This window comes from Chaetodon trifascialis, chromosome 5 (assembly GCF_039877785.1).
Source record: "Chaetodon trifascialis isolate fChaTrf1 chromosome 5, fChaTrf1.hap1, whole genome shotgun sequence".
NCBI lineage: Eukaryota > Metazoa > Chordata > Actinopteri > Chaetodontiformes > Chaetodontidae > Chaetodon > Chaetodon trifascialis.
Window position 1 is genome coordinate 20,551,812 of NC_092060.1, and position 9,945 is coordinate 20,561,756.

Genomic DNA, 9,945 nt, shown 5'->3' on the forward strand with positions numbered 1-9,945 from the left:
TGAAGAACAAGTGTGCATTAATGTGTAAACCAATGCACAACATTTTTCTTAAAAATGACAAATTATTTAATAATATTTCCATACTTAACTGCTCAGGAATGTTTCAATCCTCGATCCAATAAACTCTTAAGAACGAGTTCAAGTAGCTGTTTGCTTCCAGTTCGGCTTTCTCAAAATCCAGGAGTACAAAATCGTCCTGAAATTATTGCATATTTAGTGAGTCACCCCTTTCATTTCCAATGTGAGTAGTTACTGCAGGTGTTGGATGAATGCATTGAAGTAAAAACTGGGCTATTTCCACATGCACATCAATACACCCACACACATATGCCCTGCTCTGATCACTTTGACAAGTGTGTCATGTTGGCGCTATCTGAGAACTCTACAATATTGGGATTTTGAAACCCTTGAAAGCAAGCAAGACAGAAAACTCTCCTTGAGTCTTAAGCAGAGCTCTAATCATCCCTCATCACAATTAAACACAGCGGACAGCAGCTCCAAACACCGGGTGACATCTTAAAACTGTGTGAATGGTCCCTACCCCCTGCAGCCCCCCCCCCCCCCCCCCCCTTCCCAATCACCTAATGTTCAACACTAACCAAGCATCACACAGACCTACATTCACAGCTACAATGGAAAACACTGCAGCAGGCCAGTGCAGCCCAGACGGTTTCGTTTGCACTTTATCAGACCATACAAAACAGCAATGCCTCATTGAGCCACAATTTGCTGCTAGTTTCCTACAAGAAGCAAAACAAAGAATGGGGCGGCCTGGTCTTCCTTTTTGTGCCAAGGCAGCGGACCGGAGAGAACACACACACACACACACACACACACACACACACACACACGTATACACAGACAGAGTAGGGGAAGTACAGACAGAAAGAGGAAAAAAAAAAAGTGAGAGCAGCAGAACAAGACACTCGAGAACACGTCTGTCACATCCTTCAAAGCACAACATGAGTAAGCTGCTGAGCTGCTCAGCCTTTAACCAGCCACCAAAAGTGGTGTAAGAACAGTGACACTGCACACCTGCAAGCTACTTTTTCCTAGTTGGTGCAATGTGCAGAATAGACTTTGCATATAAAACTGCAAGTTTTCATTTAAAATAAGTAACTACTGCAACTTTAATTTCTTACAGCGGCCTTGTTACAGAGGCTGCAGGAGAGAACAATGGCTTGTCCTCATGACTGGGTCACGAACATGGCAAGCGTTTAAAAACCGCTTGGGGATAAAATACTTCTGCTGGGGCAATCGCTCTCCTTTTCCCTCCCTCTGCTTCCCCCGTCTAAGTCCCTCTTCCTCTCTCGTTGTCTCTCTCACTCTTCCTCTCTAGTTTTACTACCACAATAATTCCTGAGTGAGTAAGCGTGTGTGTTTTTGTGTGCGTGAGCCAGTCAAGGCTGAAAGTCCTGTTTGTGCATTTGTGTAGTCATGCGAAAGCGCGTGTGAATGAGTGTGTTGCTCGTGGATGAGTGCTGCAGCAGCGAGTGTGCTGAGGGAGACAGAAGTCTGCAAAGCGAGAGGGGCTTACTTGCAGTCAGGCTATCAAGCAGACAAAAACCCACAGTTAGGACTTTGGCGGTGTCTGCCCCTGTGCACGCAACACAGGAAAACGAAAAGAAACACTGCAACCGCTGCAATTATCTTTGGAATGGGGGTAATGCAAATGACACAATAATGTCTGACAGATAAAGGCTCCACATAAAACCATCTAAATAAACAAAGACAGAGAGTTGCTTCACAATGCATACATAAGACCAGATTCATTAGCATACAAACCGAGATCAAAAGGCGTTCTCGAGCTCAGCACATCATAGCCTTCTCCTCAAAGAATTCCTTATCAGAGTACAGTCAAGTGCCTCCCTTTCCTTCCAGCCACCACCAACATTACAGTGCAATCTGAAACAGAGAACAACAGCCCCTCTGGAGGAAAAAATTATGTCGCCATGACAACACTGAAGAAGTTCAACTACTGACAAGAAGGTGCAGATGATGGTCTGATTGTGCCTTATGTGTGTGTGTGTGTGTGTGTGTGTGTGTGTGTGTGTGTGTGTGAGAGAGAGAGAGCTCCACCACCCCAATTCTGCTGCGCCCTCTTCAAGGTGGCAGCTGCTGGTCCTGGTACAGGATGGACGTGTGCTGTTTTGTCTGCCTGCGTGTGAATATGTGAGAGTGTTGGATCTTCAGGGCTCGGCTGCCGGTCAGGCCCTCTGCAGCTTTTCTGTCCTGTCAACGCGGCAAAAAAGGGTCCAAGAAGGCCACTAATTAGAAGTGACGAGGTGATCTGATGACACTGCAGGGATACTTTGGTTTGTCACAACGTGTAAAGGCCCTCACATTTCAAGGGTGGCTGCCTTCAAAGAGTTAATCAATGCAGAGCTTAACACAGACTACTCAGGACAGAGCACAGATGCTGGTGCCGGAGTAACTGAGGTTAAAATCAGCAAGACGTTTCAGGAAGACGCTTACTTCCCCCAGTCGACTTTGAAGCTATTACACCACAGAAACTGTACCTCCAGCAGTACACCACACAAGAAATTGTACCAATATATTATGTCAACACTGTCATTGAAAGCAGACAGCGCAGCAGACAAGCTCATGATTTTGGTATCTTACCTCAGCCACAACTGGATAGCAGACAGCCCCACATTCTGCAGACAGCCATGATGGAGAGCCTGTAAAAGAGAAGATAAAAATGCATAAGCTTGAAGCATAAATCATGGTCAGAAAATAGTGATTCCATACGAAATCGATTTCCGTGGTATCTTCGCTCCCTACAGCACATATGATACTATTTCCCAACGACTTTCTTCACACTCACGAAGACATTTGATATGGGCACAGGAGAGACGGAGGAGGAAGAAAGATGTGTGTCAGAGTACATGCCTGCACCAAAACATGTCATATGTTCATCTAATTCCCTTCTAAAGCAAAGAGCATCAGACATAATACACTTCTCATGTCTGAACCTCTCTCTTTTTCTTTTCACTTACTCCCTCTCACTCACACACATGCACATTAACAGCCACCCTTTACGGTGCGCTACACTGACTTGTAAAGTTGGGATTTGCACTTGTGCACTAAAAACAGCTTGAGACAAACAAACACATTAAAATCACAAATCCTGAGGTCTTCAAAGTGTGCCAGCAGTTGGGCTAATTTATTGAGGCATCCTAAATGTAATAGTGAGGCAAATTTTGGCTGTTAAAAGGTTTTTTTTTTTTCTGTTAAAAGAGAGTTTTTTTTCCCCACATGGTACATTTAAACTACAAGGAGAAATTCGAGAGTTCAAGTTTCTATGCAACTTTCTACATGAAACTTGTGTGTCATAATGCTCCCAGACCACCTTTGGTGCTTCCCTAATCATAATTAAGACCTTTAGGAACCAATTTACATTGTAAACACTCCATGCAAATCTCGTTTACTGTGCTGGGGGTCTGTGGCCATGGTGGCTGGTTGCAGGACTAAGGATGGAGATCTAGGCAATCTCCCTGGACCACCACATACACATAAACACACACAGTACTCACCCTGCACCCACTAACTGCATGCCCCCCCCGGGGAGAGCGACCACCTCCTGACCTCCTCCAACAGGGGGGTCAAAGGGAATTTAACACAAGGGTCCCACATTCCTCCAAGGTGATAATTGATGTAACTGCTGGCAGGGGGTCACCAGGCGCAGGGTAAACAAGCAGTGACTCTCCATGCACCCCCTCCTTCCCACCCTGCTAAACAGTATGCGTGGCTGTGACCTGGATAAATTATGCCATCAAGCCTGGTGTGACAGCATGTCACCCATCACAGTGAACTGGGTCTGTTTGGTGTCTGAGCACCCAGGTGTGTCCGTTAACCGTAACTGAACCACGAGCCAGAGAAGCCACTTCACACATAATATCAAGTACAAGCTGGAAGCTAAAGATGAGCCGCATTAAATGAGATAAGATAAGATAAGATAAGATGAGATAACTTTATTGATTATTGATTTCCCCACTCACAAGTATTAAAAAGCAAAAACAGTGGCATAGAAGGGCAGATACAGGAGAAAGAATAAAGAAATCACCTATGTATGTGTACATTCTGTACAGATTATAAAAATACAGTTGCCATAAAAATGCTATTTCCAGTGTTCTTATGAAAAACCACCGATGCCATATGTTGAATTTCACTTTGCTGTTGCATAAAAAGAACACTGAATTGCACGGGTCTATGTATACATACAATAGACTGTTAGCTAAGAGCAAGATCCAATCAGAACAACAGCTTTGTAACAAACGCAATCTGTGCAGACTAATCACACCTCTCCATCTCCAGCTATAGCTCTACAAAGCTGGGAGCATGTAAGGACAGAGTGATGGCTGGAAGCAGGGAAACAGTCAGGTCTACTCTGGCTCCGTTTCCCTCTCCTGCTCTCTGTTGCACCCTCATCAGAATATCCACAGATCAAATTTTTAGTGTTATCAGGAGAGGCTGAGTTTTTTATTTCTAGGAGCTATTCAGTAACACAGCAGCCTGCTGCTGCAAATTCAAGAGTTCAATAATGACTAAAATCAGACTGCTATGGCACAAAAATCAGAAGGAGGCTGCTGATATTCTATGCATTTATTATTGTCAACAATTAAAAACAAGTGATAATGAATTAATCCTGCTAACAAGTATTGTCTTTGTAGCCAAATCCTGACGTATCTTATTCCTCTCTGCCATGGACCTGCATGGACTTGTTAAAAACGCATCACTGAGCGACACCACTGAACTGTGGCTACATTAAACATGAGCACTGTAGTCCCACATACAACATCCTGCTGCTGCAAAAACTCACCAAGTGCATCAAATGTGTATTATTCCATGACTGAAAATAATGTTTGTTTACTAAAAACTAAAGGCTTTTGGAAATGATCAAGCCTTTTTCTCAAAAGTGAAAGTATGTGATTTCTGTCTTGATTTACGTCTTCAGTAGGAACGAATGGGCTCGAGGCTGCGAGCCAGAGAGACAACACATTTCAGTTTTGGCCTTTTCGTGGTATTTGTCTATAATAACAAAAAAAAAATCACGGCTGTTCTGACTTATTCACTATCATACTTAAAAAGAGATGATATATGCGCTGGTGTCCTGTGCTTTGTTAGTGGTGGTTAGTTTAGATAAGGGGAGGGCCTGGCAGTGCCGTTATTTCCTGGTCTCTACCCACATGTGGTTCCCCCCCAGCCACAGACTAAGGCTTGGGGAGGTTATAAAAGCCGAGGGGGTGATTAAGAAGCAGGAATAATGGCCTCCACAAAACTAGGAATGTGTTTAACTGCTACAACGGCTCCGGAATCGTTCTAAATCAGACTGCCGCCGTTAATATCAGGAATTATTCTGCTGCTTTTGAGCAGGGAATGTTACAGGGGTTTTAACATGAGTTTCAAAGGAACTGGTCTTGGGAAAACATGAGAAGCATAGGCAGGATGTACTGTAGGTTTATGATTTATGTCGGAGGGTGACCCTGGAGGATTTAGGTTGGGTGTATCCAGAGCTGTGCCGACCTACCCACCAGTTCTGCATTGTTAGAGTTTGGTGGATCCTTCTAAATCCAGGATTAGAAAAGTCAAATATACAAACACCTTCACCTCTCTCTTTCTCACATACAGACACACCAGAGGTAGAAAGAGTAACCGTTGGCTGCAGCCTGCCTGCTAAGCATGCCCAAACCCCAAACCCCATCACTTTCCTCATTACTGGGGCTTCATGGCTTTTTAGGGCTCTGTGCTTTATCTGGGATTTCACATTTCCCAGCCTGCCACTTGACATGGCTCACCCAGCTGCCAGCAATCAAGTAGCAGAGGGCAGCAGTGCGGCCGGCTGAGTCTTCAGGCTGCACCTTGATTTGAGAATTGCACATCATAGCCACTGGCCCCGCTAAGCTTCGGTAATTACAGGCCACACATCCCATCGTGCCTCCAAACCTATTTCTACCCCACATCATACACTGACTTGGCATAATGGGTGGAGGGGAAGAGGGGTGCACACAGAGCGATAGAGATGGTCACGGGTCAGGGGTGGATTCTAAGGATGTGGATCTGTGCTTCAAAAGGCATAAAGTGTGTGACAGCGTTGGAAAAAGAGGTGAGAATATGCTCCGTTAAGCATCCACGCTGTCAATCTTAGTTTGTTGTATGTGCAGAACATCCTTATGTGTGTGTGTGTGTGTGTGTGTGTGTGTGTGTGTGTGTGTGTGTTTTTATGCGTATCCGTGTGCATGTGCATGCTTCCATCTACAGTGCACACATTATATGTGTGTGTGTGCCTAATTGAGAGGTAAGCAAAAAACTTGCCTTTAAAGTTGCCAATAAATATCCTGCCAGTAATGTTAAACACCTGCCCGTAAAGCCCAGAGGAATGCTAAATGAAACCAAGTTGCAGAGCCTGTCTCCTGTCTGGGGTCTCAAGTCAAGACAGCAGGATTTGTAATGGCTGTATCCAGGATTATTGAGTTCAAGCCGAACAGCCAGGAAGCAAGGAAAAAAAAAAACATGACATGGTCGGCAACACTGCTTTTCCTCCCTCTAACGGCCAGCATAACGGCTCATGTGTCCCCCTCTGACAGTACAGAATAGTCCAGATTACTCCTCAATGTAACCGCACAGCAGAATCAGTGCTATAATTTTTGGCATCAAAAACATGTCAAAACACATCATGGCAGTTTTTTTTTTAATCACCACTGGTACAGCTGAGTGATCAAAGCTCCTCGTAGAGACTTGTGTAATTGTAGTGGACACATGGATGTTTAAGCAAAGAAGGCTTCCCAATGTTCTTTGTGTGAGTGTGAGCCAGATAAAGTAAGACAGATAATTACTGCAACTCAAAACATGCCCCCTGATCTTCTCACCTCTGTGTCACACGCCTACCCCTAAAGCACCCCATACACGCACAAAAATAACCGTGTACACACGCGCTAATGCACATACATTCACAAAGATACAGTGTCAGGGCAGGAAGAGGCTCTCGCTGTGCTTCGGAGCCTCCAGGGGTGACAGAGAACATCTGACCCCAGAAGCCGGAGACGCTGTCGTTTGGCCTCATCTCTGGTTTCGATTCCCTAAACTCCTGACGCCTTCCTCCCACTGCACCTGTCGAGCACCAATAGACCCCCTGCCCGGACCCTTTCACCACAGAGAATATATGGCCCTGTTCCCTAGTCCAGTCTGGCTAATTGCTACTGGCCTCAAACTGGCCCCAAACACCACGACAGGACGGGGTGTTTAGTTGCCATTGCCACCCTGAGGCCCAGCTCAGCAGTCCTCCCTCTTGCTTGTGCCCCTCCATTCCTCAGCAAAGGCCAGATAAGGCTGACCGAGCACAAGCATTTACTCCCAGAGTCACAGGCTGCCCCATTCAACCCAGAGATTAAGCACTGCTGTCTACACGCAACCATGAATAATGAAGCTATCACTCCAGACAGGCAGGCAACAGCAGTGTGAGTTATATACACCAGTAATCCCATAGGCCGCTGCACACACGTGCAAAACGTATACAGTAGCCACACCACCGTATAGCTCATGCATTATTTCACATTGCAGAAGACTCACTTAGAGCCAGTTAAAGATTTCCAGTGGCCTGGGGTTTCAGAATAAGATCTTCAACTTATCTTTACTATCATCTTACAATAGGACAATACATTGATGTGAAAAGAAAAAGGGCCCTAGTTACACAGAGGTGCCAAACTACTTAAGCAACAGTGTGCTGCACACTCACAGCCTGAGCACACAGAGACTTATTTGCCACTATCCATTCAGGTAGCAGTCAGCACTGACGCACGCTCAGTGAAATGTAGCATGGCTGTATTGTGAGACATCGACACAATAAATGTGCAGGAACATATGATGTATATACCTATGGATGTGCTAATGTTTCAGTTCAACAATCAAATTCAAGCTGGTCTGCTTGTTTGAAGCTTATAAAGAGGTTTGATAGTTATCAGCCGGCAGAAGCAGCGACAGGAAGTGGACAGTAATTGATTACTGGGCATAGCTGAACGTGTGTCTGTGTAATGTTATAAATAAGTATTACCTGTGAGGCGAACTATGACCTCCCCTCCTCATGTCAGACTACATGCTGGCAGTCAGGACAGCAGGAGGTGAGGTGAGCAGCCTGTTCATCACCTTCAAACATAATGTCTGTCTTTCTTTGACAGGCAGCTTTTATGTGATGAGACATCTAAACTGGAATTATCTAAGTGATACATGAAAGGTAGTGTAATGTGCAGAGTTCAATGTTGTATATTTATCAATAAAAACCTTTTATTTTGGCAGTGCAGTTGTCAGTATTGATAATATAACACGCACACACCTCTAGATTGGAATGAATGGAACATTATAAATAATATTAGAATTGTGTAATATTTGTATTTTTTAGTTAGATGCACTTTTCATCTTTCTTATCTAATCGTACCCTCACTCATACCGCCTCTACACAGCGTAGGCTGTACCTGTCGTGGGAGTGGATAATAGCAGACATCACGTGACTGCAGCACTCCGTCTGGACTCACGGCAGGATCCGTCACAGCCTCCCTAGCGAGGACGACGCACGCACGCACCGGGAAGCTAAGAATAGACGCCATTCATTTGTTGAGAGGGCGCTTACAAAGCTACATAATACACATCCAACTTGGTAAACTCCACCACAGCCGCTTCTTTTTGTTAGTGGAATGATCACAAATCACTCTTTAAACAGTCTGCTCAGTTTATTATATCAAAATGCGCACGAGCGCACAACCAACCCCGCACCGATTTCACTCCTCCCTCCTGCACTTCACATTCAAGTCAAACAGTGGTGTTTTCTGTTCCACCGCACCACACACCTCAGCCCCGTCTCACGAGAGCGACACCGACACAATTCGTTAATTCGCACAATAAGTCCCGTCGCCGGTGCTATGCGCTGCGTCACCGGCTTCAGAGAGGGGCAAAGTATGGCACCATATCTGAACTTGCATGAATGAAAGTGACGGAATTAAATCACTCAGTCAGCAGGCGACTCACTCAGCCTCCAGCACGTCTGTGTGTCTCGCCTGTGTGGCGCTCTCTTGCATCCTTCAGTGAGCATCACTTTGTAGAGCCGGTGCAAAGCATCCTCCTGTACAAACACCGGTCCTGGACATCCAAGACAGCCCGTCCTGCGACATATTTTTAGTTTAGACCCGTTGATGTCACTTCCTGCCTGGGTAATAGCCTGTACAAATGAGCACAGGGACGTGGAGGGGTGTTCTGGGAGCCGTCAGAGGGAATTTTCGAGGTCACGCGACAGGCGAGTTCACAAGGTCATGCAGAGGCGACATTTCCAGATGCAGACGTGAAGCGCGTTAGTCTTTAAAATGACAGCCGTCATCCCATCTGGTTCCCTCCAAATGTGCCCTATACTTTTATATAACCAGTCACATCCACATCATCCTTCCCCCCTGTGATGCGCCGGCGAGGTTCATTTCCTGGTACGCTGTGCGCATTTACGGCCACGATTATGCAACGATGAGGCGGCATCATCACTTTGGCTGTTTTGACTATGCATCACAACCGGTGAGAATATGAAAAAGCACATAAGACTCTTAAAAAGACAGAGTTCATCACAAAGTCCCGGGACACCTGTTGCTGTATTAAAATAATGTTTTTTAAAAAGTCTTGTGTAGCTAAATTCTGCTTCCCTGTTCTTACTCTGTTTAGCTCACGGCCTATTTGGACTGTATTACTCACTGCTGTGTTTGGCTTCAAGCCACTAATTTCTTTAAGAAGTCTGCATGTTATTTGACACAAATTCAAGATAACTTGGAATAGTCATAATGAGGATACGCATATTTCTTGTCTGGCTCTCTTGGGGAGACTGATTGCTCTCCTCTGATGGGGAGACACACTGAGGTGATGTGCAGGATGGGTGATGGAAGCCGGTCTGTGAGTCGACTCCTGCTAAGAGCACTA

General features: G+C 45.3%; 1 long non-coding RNA gene across 3 annotated transcripts in view; it reads right to left on the reverse strand.

Annotated features, from left to right (window-relative positions):
* LOC139331801 (uncharacterized) overlaps positions 1–9,473 on the reverse strand; it is an 84,195-nt gene extending 74,722 nt beyond the window's left edge. For all 3 annotated transcript variants that reach the window (XR_011602199.1, XR_011602198.1, XR_011602200.1), the window contains exons 1-2: positions 9,019–9,473; positions 2,623–2,681 (exon numbers count right to left, since the gene is read on the reverse strand). This is a non-coding gene — a long non-coding RNA (uncharacterized lncRNA). The remainder of the gene's footprint in view (positions 1–2,622; positions 2,682–9,018) is intronic.
* Positions 9,474–9,945: the final 472 nt, after the last annotated feature.